The sequence below is a fragment of the Coregonus clupeaformis genome, chromosome 27 (genome assembly GCF_020615455.1).
Source record: "Coregonus clupeaformis isolate EN_2021a chromosome 27, ASM2061545v1, whole genome shotgun sequence".
Classification (NCBI taxonomy): Eukaryota; Metazoa; Chordata; class Actinopteri; order Salmoniformes; family Salmonidae; genus Coregonus; species Coregonus clupeaformis.
This window is the reverse complement of record NC_059218.1, coordinates 45120942-45141437: the sequence shown is the minus strand read 5'-3', so window position 1 is coordinate 45141437 and position 20496 is coordinate 45120942. Positions and strand designations below refer to the sequence as shown.

General features: G+C 45.7%; 1 pseudogene; it reads right to left on the bottom strand.

The window, feature by feature from the left end:
* The window catches only part of LOC121542008, a 184904-nt pseudogene extending 165484 nt beyond the window's left edge, over positions 1–19420 (bottom strand).
* Between the last annotated feature and the right edge of the window lie 1076 nt (positions 19421–20496).

Genomic DNA, 20496 nt, shown 5'->3' with positions numbered 1-20496 from the left:
AAAAAAGGAGGTGTGTGTGTGTGTGTGTGTGTGTGTAGGAGTGTGTGCGTGTGTGTGTGTGTGTGTGTGTGTGTGTGTGTGTGTAGGTGTGTGTGTGCGTGTGTGTGTGTAGGTGTGTGTGTGTGTGTGCGTGTGTGTAGTGAAACCGACGGTAGGATAAAAATTGTGCTTAGTTTCCATATTGATGAGAGGGAAATTGGGTTATGGTGAGCGTTTAGGTCCAGAGGTACAGAGAGACACCTCACTGAGGGAGGAAAATCACTGAGGTTTAAACTGGAGTGTGTGTGTGTGTGAGAGAGAGAAGAGCACAGTGTGTGTTTGTGTCTAGGACATCAGTGTCATATCAGCATGTAATCATTTCAGGTGATCTCCTAAGTCTCATTTCCTTCAGCCTGCTGAGGACCACAACAACAACAACAACTAACTAACCACAGAAACAGCTACAAGTTCCCACCCCAAACGGCAGACCCTGGGTCATACCCTGTCTAATACTGAAACAGGTACAGGTTTCCACCCCAGGCTCAGTCCCCTGTCTAATACTGAAACAGGTAACCAGTAGTCTCTCTCCATATACAGTGCCTTTTGAAAGTATTCAGACCCCCTTTGACATTTTCCACATTTTGTTAGGTAACAGCCTTATTCTAAAATTGCTAAAATTGTTTTTTTCACTCATCAATCTACACACACAATGCAAAAAAATTAAAACATTCATCTGAAATACGACATTTACTTAAGTATTCAGACCCTTTACTCAGTACCTTTGGCATTACAGCCTCAAGTCTTCTTGGGTATGACGCTACAAGCTTGGCACACCTGTATTTGGGGAGTTTCTCCAATTCTTCTCTTTAAATCCTCTCAAGCTCTGTCAGGCTGGATGGGAAGCGTTGCTGCACAGCTATTTTCAGGTCTCTCCAGAGATGTTCGATTGGGTTCAAGTCCAGGCTCTGGCTGGGCCACTCAAGGACATTCAGAGACTTGTCCCGAAGCCACTCCTGCGTTGTCTTGGATGTGTGCTTAGGATCATTGTCCTGATGGAAGGTAAACCTTCGCCCCAGTCTGAGGTCCTGAGCACTCTGGAGCAGGTTTTCATCAAGGAGCTCTCTGTACTTTGCTCCGTTCATCTTTGCCTCGATCCTGACTAGTCTCCCAGTCCCTGCCACTGAAAAACATCCCCACAGCATGATGCTGCCACCACCATGCTTCACCGTAGGTTGGTGCCAGGTTTCCTCCAGACGTGACGCTTGGCATTCAGGCCAAAGAGTTAAATCTTGGTTTCATCAGACCAGATAATCTTGTTTCTCATGGTCTGAGACTCTTTAGGTGCCTTTTGGCAAACTCCAAGCGGGCTGTCATGTGCCTTTTACTGAGGAGTGGCTTCCGTCTGGCCACTCTACCATAAAGGCCTAATTGGTGGAGTGCTGCAGCGATGGTTGTCCTTCTGGAAGGTTCTTCCATCTCCACAGAGGAACTCTAGAGCTCTTTCAGAGTGACCATTCGGGTTCTTGGTCACCTCCCTGACCAAGGCCCCTTCTCCCCGATTGCTCAGTTTGGCTGGGTGGCCAGCTCTAGGAAGAGTCTTGGTGGTTCCAAACTTCTTCCATTTAAGAATGATGGAGGCCACTATGTTCTTGGAGACCTTCAATGCAGCAGAAATGTTTTGGTACCCTTCCTAAGATCTGTGCCTCGACACAATCCTGTCTCGGAGCCCCTACGGACAATTTCTTCGACCTCATGGCTTAGTTTTTTGCTCTGACATGCACTGTCAACTGTGGACCTTATATAGACAGGGATGTGCCTTTCAAGTCATGTCCATAACTGGCTGAATAGGTGGGGCGGGGCCGAGTGCTGGTGGATTTTTCCTAATTCAACAGACATGCATCGCATTAACCAGCCTGATAATAGCTCATTTTCAATTTGATTAATTTGTCTAAACTCTGAATAGAATAGGAATGGGGTTATAGGCCTACTCAGGCTGGTTATAGGCAGACTATCACATTTGACCTATACAGTAATAAACCATATAGCCCATCTATCCTATTTAAAAAGGACTGTTCCATTTCAATACATTTTTTGGTGAAACTAAAGTGCTGTAACATATATAACTTAAATCAAATAGCCTAGTACACACTCCAAAACTTTTAAAATGTTCAAATCAAAAGGCACAGATATATGTGGACAGTCGGGTGCATCACACATTTCAGAACCGCTGGACAGCAACATAATAAACTAAAGCACTGATCTTTGGGAACGAGATCAGAACGACTGCTAAAGGCTTGATCTATATATTAAATAATTAAATAGGTAGCCTAGCCTACAAAACTAAAAACAAACCGTACATATCAAAAGACTTGATTAACATGGCATCAATAATGCATCAACATTCCGAGTCCCCGGTGCCGACATTCAGAAATCAAAAGATGGTTTAGGACTTACAGTTAGTGAGTGCATACATTATTTTTTTCATACCGGCCCCCATAGGAATCGAACCCACAACCCTGGCATTGCAAACGCCATCCCTGCCGGCCTAACCTCCCGAGTGGCGCAGTGGTCTAAGGCACTGCATCGCAGTGCTAACTGTGCTACTAGAGATCCTGGTTCGAATCCAGGCTCTGTCGCAGCCGGCCGCGACCGGGAGACATGGGGCGGCGCACAGTGGCCCAGCGTCGTCCAAGGTAGGGGAGGGTTTGGCCGGCAGGGATGGCGTTGCAATGCCAGGGTTGTGGGTCCGATTCCCATGGGGGAGCGGTATAAAAAATAATGTATGCACTCACTAACTGTAAGTCGCTCTGGATAAGTGACTGCTAAATGACTGAAATGTAAATGTAAAATGTATTTAGTTTAAAAGCTCTGACAAAGGTTCAGAGAACAAGAAACAGTTTTCAGTGAGAAAACAGAAATCCACTTTGGGTAAAAAATTAAATAAAATACTTTTCAAACGAGTAGCCTACGATGCAATACTAGTGACGATTTTAAGGAGATAACAACTGCTTAGCCTACATTGGAACCCCAGAAGCTTCGGCCATCTTCCCAATGAAGTAGCCTGGTTTTGTTGTTGGCTACTTGAAGAGAACTAGGGACTATCACTTGCAGCCAACCTCTTCCATTGCATTGTGGAAAAGCGTTCGCCGAATTTTAGTATACAGATGAAGAGCCCGAAATGAGTATAACATCCTGGCATTTAAACCATACTCGATTTTTGAAACGTCGCACACTATTAAACATTATATTTTCGCATACTCAAACGGCTTACTGTTTAGGACGCAAGTATGGGTATTCAGACAGAGACAGAGTATACACCTTGCACTGCCTGCTAGTCATGTCTTTGATTCTGTAATCACATTAGTAGTAACACACCTGTAGTGACTACAGAGCTCAGTTAGCATAGAGATCCTATTAAACCCTCACATTTCCAGAACAGGACGATAATGGCAGCCATTGTGGTTCATGTCCATTCTAGTATGTCCATTCAGTGGCGTCCTCTCATGGCAGCCTTATGTTCCTAGTGGAAATTAAGAGGGGCCAGAGGAAGTGTGGCGTTTGGTGTGACGTATAACTAGCTAAATTAGCAAGTTAACGCCTGATTATTTGATGTGCATATTGACGATGTGTCTTTTGATAATAAAGCTGGACCCAACCTGGGAGGGACATCATCTGGTGTCTGTTGATAATAAAGCTGGACCCAACCTGGGAGGGACATCATCTGGTGTCTTAGGTTATTATTGAACCCTCAGAGGAAGTTCTACCGAGAAACTCTGGCAGGTCAAGTCTGGTATTTTTTATGAATTAACATAAATCTATCCATTTGATAAAATGAATGAATCATAAAGGGTCAATGAGAAAGAAAATGCAGCAGGAGTGTTGGGAGGGCTGAGGAGGGCATCATCAGTTGTGTTGTTATTCTAGCCTCAGAGGAATGAATGCACTGTTTTGTTTTCCTTCTGAGGAGAGTGCGAGAGAACGCTATGGGATGTTGTTAACGGTCCGCTCCGATCAAGCCACAAGGACCTTCTACGGGAGAAGAATTTACCCCAACGCTATTTATAGCTTCCGTCGTAACTCTTAGACTGGTCCTTCACCTAAATCCAGAAACAGAATAAGATGTGCTTTGTGTTGATTGTAATGGGGATCTGTTTTGGGTCATGAACTGTAGCCGTGTCCACAAAAACACATTCAAGTTGAATCGTTACTTGCTTAGTCCTCTTCCTGGGTGGGAGAGAAGGCAGCAACAGATTAACCATTGCTCTTGGGGTAAACATTGAAGCAGGATTTAATATTTTTGACACTGAAGACAGACAGGCAGACAGAGACAGACAGACACAGACAGAAAGCTGTGTCTGTGTGTGTCTGTGTGTGTGTGTGTGTGTGTGTGTGTTTGTGTGTGTGTGTCTGTGTGTGTATGTGTGTGTGTGTGTGTGTGTCTGTGTGTGTATGTGTGTGTCTGTGTGTGTATGTGTGTGTATGTTTGTGTGTGTGTGTGTGTGTGTGTGTGTGTGTGTGTGTGTGTGTGTGTGTGTGTGTGTTATATGTGTGTGTGTATATGTGTGTGTATATGTGTGTGTATACACGCCAGTCTGTGTGCCGAAGAGCCCTATTAGTTTTTCCAAGCATTTGATGAAGTGCAATTCAGCACAGAGGAGAGGCGGGAGGACAGAAACCTTCCTCTCTCTATCTCTCTCTCTCTCCTGCAGCACTCTCCTTCTCCTGTCTGCATCGCCCCTCCTCCTTCTCTCTCCTGGCACACTGGTTCTATCGTCTATATCTGTAGCTCAAAACCAGAGAGAGAGAGAACGAGAACCAGAGCGAGAGATTTGATGTGTCCTTTGTGCATACTTTTAATTCCTGTTATAGAGTTCTAATGACTTGTAATAGAGTTCTAATGGAGTTCCAATAACCCGTAATAAAGTTCTAATGACCTGTAATGGAGTTCCAATGACCCGTAATAGAGTTCTAATGACCTGTAATGGAGTTCCAATGACCCGTAATAGAGTTCTAATGACCTGTAATGGAGTTCCAATGACCCGTAATAGAGTTCTAATGACCTGTAATGGAGTTCCAATGACCTGTAATAGAGTTCTAATGACCTGTAATGGAGTTCCAATGACCTGTAATAGAGTTCTAATGACCTGTAATGGAGTTCCAATGACCCGTAATAGAGTTCTAATGACCTGTAATGGAGTTCCAATGACCTGTAATAGAGTTCTAATTAGACAAAAGAGGTGAAGTGCACATGTTATAAATTAATTAATGAGAAAGGCCTTATTAATTATCTGTCAACAACAGGGGATTTATAACACACAGTGGAAGACAAAATTATCCATGACAAGCACACAAGCATAATCTTCCATGTACCGTTGCCTCAAATTAGTAATACAAAATGTTTTGATAGTGAATGACATTATTTTCAGACCAACATGTCACACGATCATTAAAGATGTTCTGAAACTCTTTTTTTTAAAACTTAAAATACTTGATTGTCATGTTCTTCAAATGCTAATAAACCCTGTTCTGCAATGCACTTTCCTGTTGGTTTCATAAAATGTTCGTTGACGTTACAATAAGTGTTATTGAATTAAAGCTAAACGTGTGTGTGCGTGTTTGTAGGGGCGTGCGTATGTGTGAGTGAGTGTCCCTATGCACACAACGTCTTCGCAGCTTGCAACGACCCGCACCAGCGCGCATCCACAGGCAGAGTGGCTATTAGCCTATACCCGCAGCGCTTCGGTTCGGTTCGGTTCCCCCCAACAACAGGTGGAGTGGTGCGGCTATTTAAACAGCGTGAAGAAGTAACCTACATGTCCTGCAAGATTTTAACAGTTCACTTCATCGTCTTTCTTGCGCGCTGCGCTCGCTTTCGATCCTGTGTGTTGAATGAATGAGGTTCCCAGTTATTCTACGCTGTAGGCTGCGCCTATCTGTCTCTTTCCGAAAGAGAGAGAGAAGAGATTATGAAGATAAAACAGTGCTCTGTTAAGGGGATGCCCTCTACTCAAACGGAATAATGGAATTAAGTGATATAGGCTACTCTGAAGATAAAACCATGCATTTGTCATCAAGGATTCGATGATGTGAAGCCTTCTCATAGAACACGGACTGTTATAGGTTATTCATTTAGCACCTAGATACGGTTATTATTTTTTTTTTGAAAAACCAGTTATTGCATTCCCTAAACGCGGAATAGCCTGGAAAGAAGAGGCATCTTTCTATGTGGGTTTAATTGATATATCCCCAACACCCAAGGCGAAATGTGAGTTATATGTTTTATTTACTTCGAGTCATCATACACAGTCTAAAAAATAATGTTTTCTAGGCTATTTGTGGGTTCAGATCGGTAAAGAAGGAACTGGTGGTGGAGTTAATAAAATTGCGTGCACTGCGCACTGATTCGTGCGGATTTGTCTAGGACTAGGGTTGCTCTGGAAAACCCTAGGCGGCATTCTGCTTTATCCCTAGAGTTTTCAGCAGTTAGCTTCACCCACTACTGGCTCCATGTGAACTCCTTTATAGGGTGTTAAGGTCAGTGTTCCCCACGGCCATATCTCTCCATGTCGCAGCGCTTGTTTACGGAAAGTCGACTACCTGTGCTAACTAGCTATCTGCTACTCTTAACACCTGTTTGTAAACGGAGGACGGACGCCACAAATCAAATTTTATTGGTCACATGCGCCGGAATACAACAGGTGCACTGGGGTCACTGAATAATACTATCGGTTGCAACTGTGTTGAAGCAGTGAATAGTAAGTGTATATTTTGCATTTGTGAAATTATTTTGATGTGATATGAAAATAGAGGGCTTTATGTTTCTTGAACCATACCACAATTGAGCATCGATTCACGATTAGATGGAGTATTTGGCTGTTTAGAGGCCTCTAAACAGAACATCTAGGCAGGGATTGCAACGAACAGGCAGAACTTAAAGGGATTCTTGGGGATTTTGGCAATGAGGCCCTTTAACCACCTCCCCAGAGTCAGATGAACTTGTGGATGCCATTTGTATGTCTATGTCCAGTATTAAGGAAGTTAGAGGTATTTTCTCGAGCCAATGTTAACTAGTTTTTGATGCAATGACTGGAAGTCTATGGGTGTCTGCTAGATATTGTGCTAACGCAAGTTAGCATTGGCTCGCAAACCTAACTTCCTTAATACTGGACACAAATACATAAAAATAGTATCCATTAGCTCATCTGACTCTGGGAAGTAGATAAAGGGCATCCTTGCCAAAAATCCCAAAGTATCCTTTTAAGTTATGCCTGTTAACAAATGGGTGTAGACTTCGGCTACCGAACTTCGGCTTGCCTCAAGAAATATGTGTGCTGGAACAGCTGAAAAAAATGAAAACTTGCCAAACACCTAAACGAACAAAAACGTCACAAAATGTCATCATAATATACGCGCAAACTATTTCGACTGGGAAGCATATGGTAAGCTTTATGGAGCGGTAATTCGGTGGCGGATGATGGTTGCAATGGAGATCAGTTGTGCAGGTGATTTTAGCACCTATTGATGGTTTAACGACAGATCAGGTGGCGATTATCTGGTGGCCATCTGTGGTTGCAAGGTCCTTGGACTATAAAGATAAATGTTGGGCTCCTTTAGTCCATTATTGGGCTAATCAACTCTTTTAAACAAATCAACATATTTATATGCTTAACATTCACGCTTGTTTCAAAGCATTGAAAAGGTTATAATTTATATTTTACTGAATTAGATACAAACACAATTAAGCTAAATGTCACGAGTTACAAAGCCAGAACCCAGAAGCAGACCAGGACAAGGTAAGTTGAAACGAAGGTGAGTGTTTATTTACAAATTCAAGAGTGATGCTGAATAATCCAGGGAACAGAGCGGGCGGCGTTGATTAGTTGTTGGGGGTGCAGTGGTTGATCCAATCATGGCTCGGCAGCCGCCGACCACCAGGCAGAGGTTGGATGAAGGTTCCGGACGAGTGACTGCAGATGGAACAAAACGGAGGTAAGTAAACAACAAACCAACAAGGTGCAAAACAACAAAACTAACGCTAGAAGCTCTAAGACTGATACTCTGGTAAACCTACTGTTCATGGCTAACGATCCGGCAGGGGAATGGATGTTAGGCCAGAGCCTAAGAAGGGTGATGATCAGACCAGGTGTGCAGATTGCTGATGGGATGCAGGTGCGGAAATCAAGAGAGCTCCCGCCTAGCAACGTTGCCCGGCAACCAGGCAGGGAGCGTTCCAGAACCCTCGGAAACTGGAGATCACGAGCAGAAAAACTAGTCCACAGACAGGACCCGACTCAGACTGCCGGGATCGTTACAGTACCCCCCTCCGACGAACGCCACCGGGCGGACTCCCGGAGCGCCAGGATGGAGGCGGTAGAAGTCACGAATGAGGTCAGCATCTAGGATCTGTCGCGCGGAATCCAACTCCTCTCTTCAGGACCATACCCCTCCCAGTCCACGAGATACTGGAAACCCCGGCCCCGCCGTCTGGAATCCATGATGCGTCGCACCGTGTAGGCAGGACCACCTCCGATCATCCGAGGAGGAGGAGGAGGAGGCGGAGGAGGCAACAGAGGACTGAGGAAAACAGGCTTGAGGCAGGAGACATGAAAGGTGGGATGGACTCTGAGCGTCCCTCGGTAGTTTGAGTCGAACTGCCACTGGATTGATCACCTTCTCCACCACAAACGGACCAATGAACTTCGGTAACAACTTCCTAGACTCAGTCCGTAAAGGAAGATCCCGTGGCCAACCAGACCCTATCTCCGATGGTATAGGTGGGAGCGGGGATCCGGCGACGATTCGCCTGGAGCTGATACCGGTCCGAACTCTAAGGAGTGCCTTTCTGGCCCGATGCCAGGTCCGGTGGCAACGACGAATATGGGCCTGAACAGAGGGCACTGAGAGCTCCTTCTCCTGAGAAGGGAACAAGGGAGGTTGGTAGCCATACAGGCACTGGAAGGGAGACATCCCAGTGGCAGATGTAGGGAGAGTATTGTGGGCATACTCAACCCAAGGCAACTGAGAGACCCAGGAGGTGGGGTTGGAAGAGACCAGGCAGCGTAGCGTGGATTCCATCTTCTGGTTGGCTCTCTCCGCCTGACCATTGGATTGGGGGTGAAAACCAGATGTGAGACTGACTGTAGCTCCAATGGCCAAACAGAAGGACTTCCAGACAGCAGAGGTAAACTGAGGGCCACGGTCGGAAACGATATCACTGGGCAAACCGTGGACCCTGAAAACCTCCCTAACCAGGATCTCGGACGTCTCCGAGGCAGAGGGAAGCTTGGCAATTGGCACAAAGTGGGCGAACTTGCTGAATCTGTCCACGATAGTCAGAACGACCGTGTTCCCTCAGAAGCGGGCAACCCAGTGACGAAGTCCAGGGCCAGATGCGACCATGGTGGCCGGGGAATAGGAAGGGGGTGAAGTAGTCCAGAGCTGGGCCGATTGGTACTCTTATTCTGCGCACACACTGGACAGGCAGCAACAAAACCCCCGAGTATCCTCGGCCATGGCAGGCCACCAAAAACGTCTGCGAAGAAACGCCCGTCCGAGCCACGCCAGGGTGACAAGCCATCTTGCTGGCGTGGGGACCATTTGAGGACAGCAGGACGAACCGACTCAGGCACAAACAACCGACCGGGTGGACCGTTACCGGGACCGGGCTGCGTCCGAAGGGCCGCCATCACCTCCTCCTCAATCTTCCACTAACTGCTCCCACGACGCAGTTCCGGGGAGAATTGTCTCGGTCTTGGACCCACTCTCCTCCGTCTTGGAGAACATCCGGGACAAGGCGTCCGCCTTGCCGTTCTTAGATCCAGGTCGGAACGTCAGGGAAAATTGAATCGTCCAAAAACAACGCCACCTGGCCTGACGGGAGTTGAGACGTCTAGCCGATTGCACGTAAGCAAGATTCTTGTGGTCAGTCCAGACAATAAACGGTTGCTCCGCCCCCCTCCAACCAGTGGCGCCACTCCTCCAAGGCAAGTTTCACCGCGAGAAGCTCCCGGTTACCCACATCAGAATTCCTCTCCAGGCGAAAGGCGACGAGAGTAGTAGGCGAGGGATGGAGTTTACTGTCCGTGGAGCATCGCTGCGACAGGATGGCGCCAACTCCCACATCAGACGCGCTCCACTTCAACGACGAACTGACGGGCCGTGTCCGGTTGAGAGAGAATCGTGCGTTGGTGAACGCCTCTTCAAATCCAGAAACGCTCGATCCGCCTCCGGATTCCACTTGAAGGTCCTGATACTGAAGTCAAGGCAGTTAACGGAGCGGCCACACGGCTGTAATCCCGGATGAATCTGCGGTAGAAATTCGCAAACCCCAAAAATCTCTGGAGCTGCAATCTCGCATCGGGCTGGGCCCATTCCAGAACCGCTCCAACCTTCTCCTGGTCCATCCTAATCTCTCCCCTGGAGATGATGTACCCGAGAAAGGATGTCGTGTGGGCGTGAAACTCGCACTTCTCGGCCTTCACGAACAGGCGATTCTCCAACAATCGCTGCAGAACCTGCCGGACATGCTGGACGTGGTCGGAAGGTTCCTTCGAGAAGATCAGAATGTCATCCAGGTAAACAAACACAAAGAGACCGATCATATCTCTCAGGACGCCGTTCACCATACTCTGGAATACCGCTGGAGCATTGGTCAGTCCAAACGGCATCACCTGATACTCGAGTGACCCATCGGTGTATTGAAACCCGTCAACCACTCGCCCCCCTCTGATCCGGACCATGTGATACGATTGCGTAGGTCTAGCTTGGTGAACACCGTAGCACCCTGTAAGGAGTCGAAGGCAGAACTCATCAAGGGCAGGGGATACTTGTTCTTGACCGTGATGTCATTCAACCCCCGATAATCAATACACGGTCGAAGAGAGCCATCCTTCTTACCCACAAAGAAGAATCCTGACCCCCAGGGGTGATGACGAGGGACGAACGAGACCAGCAGCTAGGGACTCCTTGATGTAGGTCTCCAAAGCCTCACGTTCAGGTCGGGAGATACTGTATAACCTTCCCTTGGGGGTAGACAGCTCCAGGGAACAGGTTGATGGCACAATCATATGGTCGGTGGGGAGGGAGTGACAGAGCCTTCTGCTTACTGAAAACTTCCCCCAAATCGTGATATGTCTCGGGAACCAGGGACAAATCTGGGGGTTTAGCCTCAATCACCTGACTGGGAACCGAATGGGGCAGGCAGTCTTGAGACAGTTAGCATGACAATCAAGGCTCCAACTCGTTACCTTGCCCGTCACCCAATCGAACGTGGGATTGTGTTCCTTCAGCCAGGGGTATCCAAGGACCAGAGGAACATGGGAAGACGGCAGAATGAAGAATGAAATCATCTCAGAATGATTCCCGACAACAGCATCTTAACCGGTTCAGTCCTCATCGTGATACGTGCCAGACTACTGCCGTCCAGAGTGGTAGCTTCAATGGCTTCCGGCAATTGCTCCTTGGAAAGCCCCAGCTGTTCCACCAACTCGGCATCAAGAAAGCTTCCATCGGCACCTGAATCGATAAAAGCGTTAATCGCTAAGCTCTGATTCCTGTTCCTAAGGGTAGCCGGGAAACGGGTCTGACAGAGGTATTGAGAGAGTCGAAACTGGCTCGCTAAAAGTCCTCCCAACTTTAGCGAGCCGCGCAGTTTGACGACCGCCGGGAACCAGTGGCGAGGTAATGTCCCGAACCACCACAGTAGAGGCAACAGTTAGTCCTACGTCTGTGTTGGCGCTCCTCCTTGGTTAACCCGTGCCGCCCCACTTGCATGGGTTCAGAATCGGGAGACAGAACCTCTCCACTAATCCTGTGTGGTGGACGATGATCGACGTATTCTGATCCACCCCCGACCCGACTGGAACCTGAGAAGCTGATCGGTTGGACGGAACCCATTGCTTCTCCCTCCTTCGCTCTCGGACTCGATTATCCACCCGAATAGACAAGGCTACCAAGCTGTCCAGGTCACTAGGCTCCGGATAGGAGATCAACTCATCCTTGAGCTGCTCCGACAGACCCTGGTAAAAGGCCGCTTGCAGAGACTCCTCATTCCACCCACTCTCCACAGCCAACGTCTTGAACTCGATCACGAAGTCGCCACGCTGCGAAGTTCCTTGGCGAAGCGAAAACAGGCGCCTAGCTGCGTCCCCTCCCTCGGACGGAATGGTCGAAGAGCTTCCTCATCTCGGCCGTGAACCCCTGGTATGAAGCCATGCAGGGATCCTGTCGTTCCCAAACGGCTGAAGCCCACTCCAGCGCTCGACCACGCAGCAACTCAATCACAAAGGCTATCCTAGCCTTGTCTGTGGCATAAGAGTAGGGCTGTAGATCGAACACTAATCCACACTGCATAAGGAAGGAACGGCATCTTCCCAGCTCCCCCTCATATTTATCCGGCGTCGGAACCTTGGGCTCACGGAAGGACACAGCTCCAGAAGCGGCAGGCGAGATGGGTGAAACCGGTAGTGGATCCTCCACCGGAAACTTGCGTTGGTTCTGGACCTCCGTCAGACCGGTAGAAAGGTTCCGAACTGACAACGCGATCTCCTGTAGTACCGTGCTATGATGGCCCAACATCTTCTCCTGATGGGTAATGGCATGGCGAACAGAGTCCAGGTCCGCTGGGTTCATTACGGGCCGGATCGTTCTGTCACGAGTTACAAAGCCAGAACCCAGAAGCAGACCAGGACAAGGTAAGTTGAAACGAAGGTGAGTGTTTATTTACAAATTCAAGAGTGATGCTGAATAATCCAGGGAACAGAGCGGGTGGCGTTGATTAGTTGTTGGGGGTGCAGTGGTTGATCAATCATGGCTCGGGCAGCCGACCACCAGGCAGAGGTTGGATGAAGGTTCCGGACGAGTGACTGCAGATGGAACAAAACGGAGGTAAGTAAACAACAAACCAACAAGGTGCAAAACAACAAAACTAACGCTAGAAGCTCTAAGACTGATACTCTGGTAAACCTACTGTTCATGGCTACACCATCCGGCAGGGGAATGGATGTTAGGCCAGAGCCTAAGAAGGGTGATGATCAGGACCAGGTGTGCAGATTGCTGATGGGATGCAGGTGCGGAAATCAAGAGAGCTCCCGCCTAGCAACGTTGCCCGGCAACCAGGCAGGGAGCGTTCCAGAACCCTCGGGAAACTGGAGATCACGAGCAGAAAAACTAGTCCACAGACAGGACCCGACTCAGACTGCCGGGATCGTTACACTAAACCCCAAATTGGGCATATTTGCTACATGCTAATTATGTCATATTTTAATTACATTTACATTTACATTTTAGTCATTTAGCAGACGCTCTTATCCAGAGCGACTTACAGTTAGTGAGTGCATACATTATAAAACAAATTCATACTGGCCCCCCGTGGGAATCAAACCCACAACCCTGGCGTTGCAAATGCCATGCTCTACCAACTGAGCTTCATCCCCTGCTGGCCATTCCCTCCCCTGGACGACGCTGGGCCAATTGTGCGCCGCCCCATGGGTCTCCCGGTCGCGGCCGGCTACGACAGAGCCTGGATTCGAACCAGGATCTCTAGTGGCACAGCTAGCAGTGTGATGCAGCGCCTTAGACCACTGCGCCACTCGGGAGGTTAATGTCTAATAACTTTTGAATTGGAAGCCATATAGGCTGAGTCACCTGGCATTCTTCAACCAATAAAGTGGGTCCCTAGTCTACCTGTATGCGCAGGTGTAATCGTTGTACTGTGTGGGGAGGTCTGGACCTTAATAGCACAGGTGATTGTGCCCTTTATAAAGGCTGAATTGCTGGTTTAAATCCTGTTCTGGCTGTTAGTCCCTGCAGTCGCTACATCCCTGCTGAATTCTCCCTAGTAACCTATGCCTAGATGCTTTAGGCTAATGGATCTAATTATTTCAACAAATTAAATAAAAAAAAAAAAGGTCCTAAAATCCCCTCAGCAATGTTACAAAGGAAAACAGTAGTGTAGGCAACACGTGAAGGTCGTCATTGTAAATAGGAAATTGTTCTTAATTGACTTGCCTGGCAAAATAACAAAAAATAAAAGGCCTGCTGCACTTGTAAACTTTGCTTGCAATCCTAATTGACAATTAAACATTGGGCGATTTGGAAAGCCATAGTCAATCAATCAATAATATAATAATGCCATAGGAAAGGTTTTCATCTTTAGCTCTTTAGGGTGATGAGTCTATAGCTGGTGGTCATAAAGAACATAGTGATTGTGTTATTGGTTAGGGTTGCATGTTATAAGGGGTTAGATTAGTTTATACAGTGGCTTGCGAAAGTATTCACCCACCTTGGCATTTTTCCTATTTTGTTACCTTACAACCTGGAATTAAAATTGATTTTTTGGGGGTTTGTATCATTTGATTTACACAGCATGCCTACCACTTTGAAGATGCAAAATATTTTTTATTGTGAAACAAACAAGAAATAAGACAAAAAATAACAGAAAACTTGAGCGTGCATAACTATTCACCCCCCCAAAGTCAATACTTTACAGAGCCACCTTTTGCAGCAATTACAGCTACAAGTCTCTTGGGGTATGTCTCTATAAGCTTGGCACATCTAGCCACTGGGATTTTTGCCCATTCTTCAAAGCAAAAATGCTCCAGCTCCTTCAAGTTGGATGGGTTCCGCTGGTGTACAGCAATCTTTAAGTCATACCACAGATTCTCAATTGGATTGAGGTCTGGGCTTTGACTTGGCCATTCTAGGAAATGTAAATGTTTCCCCTTAAACCACTTGAGTGTTGCTTTAGCAGTATGCTTAGGGTCATTGTCCTGCTGGAAGGTGAACCTCCGTCCCAGTCTCAAATCTCTGGAAGACTGAAACAGGTTTCTCTCAAGAATTTCCCTGTATTTAGTGCCATCCATCATTCCTTCAATTGTGACCAGTTTCCCAGTCCCTGCCGATGAAAAACATCCCTACAGCATGATGCTGCCACCACCATGCTTCACTGTGGGGATGGTGTTCTCAGGGTGATGAGAGGTGTTGGGTTTGCGCCAGATATAGCGTTTCCCTTGATGGCCAAAAAGCTCAAATTAGTCTCACCTTCTTCCATATGTTTTGGGAGTCTCCCACATACCTTTTGGCGAACACCAAACGTGTTTGCTTATTTATTTATTTTAGCAATGGCTTTTTTATGGCCACTCTTCCGTAAAGCCCAGCTCTGAGGGGTGTACGGCTTAAAGTGGTCCTATGGAGAGATACTCCAATGTTCAAAGTTTCAGATATTTTTAAAAAACCCAACCCTGATCTGTACTTCTCCACAACTTTGTCCCTGACCTGTTTGGAGAGCTCCTTGGTCTTCGTGGTGCCCCTTGCTTGGTGGTGTTGTGTCACACCCTGGCTCTGGGACTCTATATGTTGAGCCAGGGTGTGTTCATTCTATGTGTTCTATTTCTATGTTGGGGGTTCTAGGTTGTGTATTTCTATGTTGGCCTGAGTGACTCCCAATCAGAGGCAACGAGTGTCAGCTGTTGGCTGGTTGTCTCTGATTGGGAGCCATATTTATACTGTCTGTTTTCCTTTTGTGTTTGTGGGTTCTTGTTCCGTGTCGGTCATTGTTACCGTGGACTTCACGAGTCGTTTATTGTTTTGTTGTTTCGTGTGTGCACTTTAATTATATAAAGTAACATGTTCGTTCATCACGCTGCGCATTGGTCTCTCCCTGACGATCGTGACATGTTGCAGACTCTGGGGCCTTTCAGAACAGGTGTATATACACTGAGATCATGTGACAGATCATGTGACACTTAGATTGCACACAGGTGGACTTTATTTTACTAATTAAGTGACTTCTTAAGGTAATTGGTTGCACCAGATCTTATTTAGGTGCTTCATAGCAAAGGGGGTGAATACATAAGCACGCACCACTTTTCCGTTATTTTTTTCATTTCACTTCACCAATTTGGACTATTTTGTGTAAGTCCATTACATGAAATCCAAATAAAAATCAATTTCAATTACAGGTTGTAATGCAACAAAATAGGAAAAACGCCAAGGGGGATGAATACTTTTGCAAGGCACTGTAGCTGGTGGTCATAAAGTATATAGGGATTGATGTGTTATTGGTTAGGGTTGCATGTTGGAATAGATGAGTCTATAGCTGGTGGTCATATTCCTTTACTATCATATTACATTTACATGTTAGTAATCTTATACAATCTTTCCAACCAATAGATAGTTACACTACTTCTTTACCTCGTGATAATTGAAATCGATTGAACGATTGAACGAACAGATTCGTCAATGCTAGACCTAGTCCTTTGGCTTCTTTGATTGCAATGATCATTTGTTTCAGGCTACCATTCCCATGGCTTTGGGCTATAAATTGCGAACTAAAACAGTTGAAGTCGGACGTTTACATACACTTAGGTTGGAGTCAATTAAACTTGTTTTTCAACCATGCCACACATTTCTTGTTAACAAACTATAGTTTTGGCAAGTCGGTTAGGACATCTACTTTGTGCATGACACAAGTAATTTTTCCAACAATTGTTTACAGACAGATTATTTCACTTATAATTCACTGTGTCACAATTCCAGTGGGTCAGAAGTTTACATACATTAAGTTGATTGTGCCTTTAAACAGCTTGGAAAATTCCAGAAAATGATGTCATGGCTTTAGAAGCTTCTGATTGGCTAATTGACATCATTTGAGTCAATTGGAGGTGTAAATGAGGATGTATTTCAAGGACTACCTTCACACTCAGTGCCTCTTTGCTTGACATCATAGGAAAATCAAAAGAAATCAGCCAAGACCTCAGAAAAAAATTGTAGACCTCCACAAGTCTGGTTCATCTTTGGGAGCGATTTCCAAATGCCTGAAGGTACCTCATTCATCTGTACAAACAATAGTACGCAAGTATAAACACCATGGGACCACGCAGCTGTCATACCGCTCAGGAAGGAGACGCGTTCTGTCTCCTAGAGATGAACATACTTTGGTGCGAAAAGTGCAAATCAATCCCAGAACAACAGCAAAGGACATTGTGAAGATGCTAGAGGAAACAGGTACAAAAGTATCTATATCCTAAGTAAAACAAGTCATATATCGACATAACCTGAAAGGCCGTTCAGCAAGGAAGAAGCCACTGCTCCAAAACCGCCATAAAAAAAGCCAGACTACGGTTTGCAACTGCACATGGGGACAAAGATCGTACTTTTTGGAGAAATGTCCTCTGGTCTGATGAAACAAAAATAGAACTGTTTGGCCATAATGACCATCGTTATGTTTGGAGGAAAAAGGGGGTTGCTTGCAAGCCGAAGAACACAATCCCAACCTTGAAGCACGGGGGTGGCAGCATCATGCTGTGGGGGTGCTTTGCTGCAGGAGGGACTGGTGCACTTCACAAAATAGATGGCATCATGAGGAAGGGAAATTATGTGGATATATTGAAGCAACATCTCAAGACATCAGTCAGGAAGTTAAAGCTTGGTCGCAAATGGGTCTTCCAAATGGACAATGACCCCAAGCATACTTCCAAAGTTGTGGCAAAATGGTTTAAGGACAACAAAGTCAAGTTATTGGAGTGGCCATCACAAAGCACTGACCTCAATCCTATAGAACATTTTTGGGCAGAATTGAAAAAGCGTGTGCGAGCAAGGAGGCATACAAACCTGACTCAGTTACACCAGCTCTGCCAGGAGGAATGGGCCAAAATTCACCCAACTTATTGTGGGAAGCTTGTGGAAGGCTACCCGAAACATTTGACCCAAGTTAAACAATTTAAAGGCAATGCTACCAAATACTAATTGAGTGTATGTAAACTTCTGACCCACTGGGAATGTGATGAAATAAATAAAAGCTGAAATAAATAATTCTCTCTACTATTATTCTGACATTTCACATTCTTAAAATAAAGTGGTGATCCTAACTGACCTACGACAGGGAATTTTTACTAGGATTAAATGTCAGGAATTGTGAAAAACTGAGTTTAAATGCATTTGGCTAAGGCGTATGTAAACTTGCGACTTCAACTGTATGTTCCTAAATATTTTTGCTGTGTGTCCTGGAATTTTGATTTGGTAGTGTCATTGGCCTACCAAAATATTCACCCAGATAACACATTAAATGGCTAAATTATATTTTTGTGAGAGCAGCAAAGTCTTTAAATAATATAATAATAATATGCCATTTAGCAGACGCTTTTATCCAAAGCGACTTACAGTCATGCGTGCATACATTTTTGTGTATGGGTGGTCCCGGGGGTCGAACCCACTACCTTGGCGTTACAAGCGCCGTGCTCTACCAGCTGAGCTACAGAGGACCAATTATATTTTTGTGAGAGCAGCAAAGTCTTTACATTTGTATCATCATCTGAGTGGTCCGCATCTCAATCAAAGTCTTTGTATCATTTCACCTCACCTGTAAGAGACAACTCTTGGAGGAAACTGGAAGTTAATACAAATTATTATTTTAGGACAATGTGCTTCAGCCTTCATTGGGGTTTTACAGATTAAGAATATGAGGGTTTTATACGTTTCAAAATGGTTCAGGGACCTATCACAATGTGAATACGAAACAACAATGTTGCAAATCATCTACCAATCACATCATGTCATGTTTTGTATTCCTGATGTGATTGGTCCCTGAACATACAGTATAGGAGGCCACTTTGAAATATATAAAAGCCTCTAGACCAATCCTTTTGTTTCTAGCCCAAACCTATTGTTTCTAGACCAAAACTCTCATTTCTAGACCAAACCTCTTGTCTCTAGACCAAACCTCTTGTTTCTAGGCCAAACCTCTTGTCTCTAGACCAAACCTTGTCTCTAGACCAAACCTCGTCTCTAGACCAAACCTCGTTTCTAGGTCAAACCTCGTCTCTAGACCAAACCTCTTGTCTCTAGACCAAACCTCTTGTCTCTAGACCAAACCTCTTGTTTCTAGGCCAAACCTCTTGTCTCTAGACCAAACCTCTTGTCTCTAGATCAAACCTCTTGTCTCTAGACCAAACCTCGTCTCTAGACCAAACCTCGTTTCTAGGTCAAACCTCGTCTCTAGACCAAACCTCTTGTCTCTAGACCAAACCTCGTCTCTAGACCAAACCTCTTGTCTCTAGACCAAACCTCGTCTCTAGACCAAACCTCTTGTCTCTAGACCAAACCTCTTGTTTCTAGGCCAAACCTCTTGTCTCTAGACCAAACCTCTTGTCTCTAGATCAAACCTCTTGTCTCTAGACCAAACCTCGTCTCTAGACCAAACCTCGTCTCTAGACCAAACCTCGTTTCTAGGTCAAACCTCGTCTCTAGACCAAACCTCTTGTCTCTAGACCAAACCTCGTCTCTAGACCAAACCTCTTGTCTCTAGACCAAACCTCGTCTCTAGACCAAACCTCGTCTCTAGACCAAACCTCGTCTCTAGACCAAACCTCGTCTCTAGACCAAACCTCGTCTCTAGACCAAACCTCGTCTCTAGACCAAACCTCGTCTCTAGACCAAACCTCATCTCTAGACAAACCTCGTCTCTAGACCAAACCTCTTGTCTCTAGACCAAACCTCTTGTCTCTAGACCAAACCTCGTTTCTAGACCAAACCTCGTCTCTAGACCAAACCTCTTGTCTCTAGACCAAACCTCGTCTCTAGACCAAACCTCTTGTCTCTAGACCAAACCTCGTCTCTAGACCAAACCTCGTCTCTAGACCAAACCTCGTCTCTAGACCAAACCTCGTCTCTAGACCAAACCTCGTCTCTAGACCAAACCTCATCTCTAGACCAAACCTCGTCTCTAGACCAAACCTCTTGTCTCTAGACCAAACCTTGTCTCTAGACCAAACCTCGTCTCTAGACCAAACCTCGTCTCTAGACCAAACCTCGTCTCTAGACCAAACCTCATCTCTAGACCAAACCTCGTCTCTAGACCAAACCTCGTCTCTAGACCAAACCTCTTATCTCTAGACCAAACCTCTTGTCTCTAGACCAAACCTCTTGTCTCTAGACCAAACCTCGTCTCTAGACCAAACCTCGTCTATAGACCAAACCTCGTCTCTAGACCAAACCTCTTGTCTCTAGACCAAACTCGCTCTAGACCAGCTAACAAACCTCGTTAGACCAAATCTAGACCAAACCTCTTGTCTCTAGACCAAACCTCTTGTCTCTAGACCAAACCTCGTCTCTAGACCCAGCTGTTAAAAAGTTATGACTCATACAGTATAACTAAAACGACATTTTATTCCTTCTATTGCGTTTTCGCGGGACACATTTTTATAATTATATTGAGGGTTGTCTTTTATACTATTCACGCCCGCTTACTATTTATTTGATAACAAACAACTTTGTCCAGTCATGTTACCTAACATGACCAGTATCAGTAGGTCATCAGATGGCACTGGACGAAAGGAAAAGGGCTCCTGGTCCTGGATAACTACTCCAGGAGAATGTGTTTCAAAAGTAAGATTTACTTTAGCCCTATTGTAGAATATATCTAAATCAATCTCTTTTTCTGGTGCTCTTAACCTTTTACCAAAACATAAAAAAATATTTAATAATAATATAGAGCTCTGGTCTTCTTAGTTCTGATCTGTG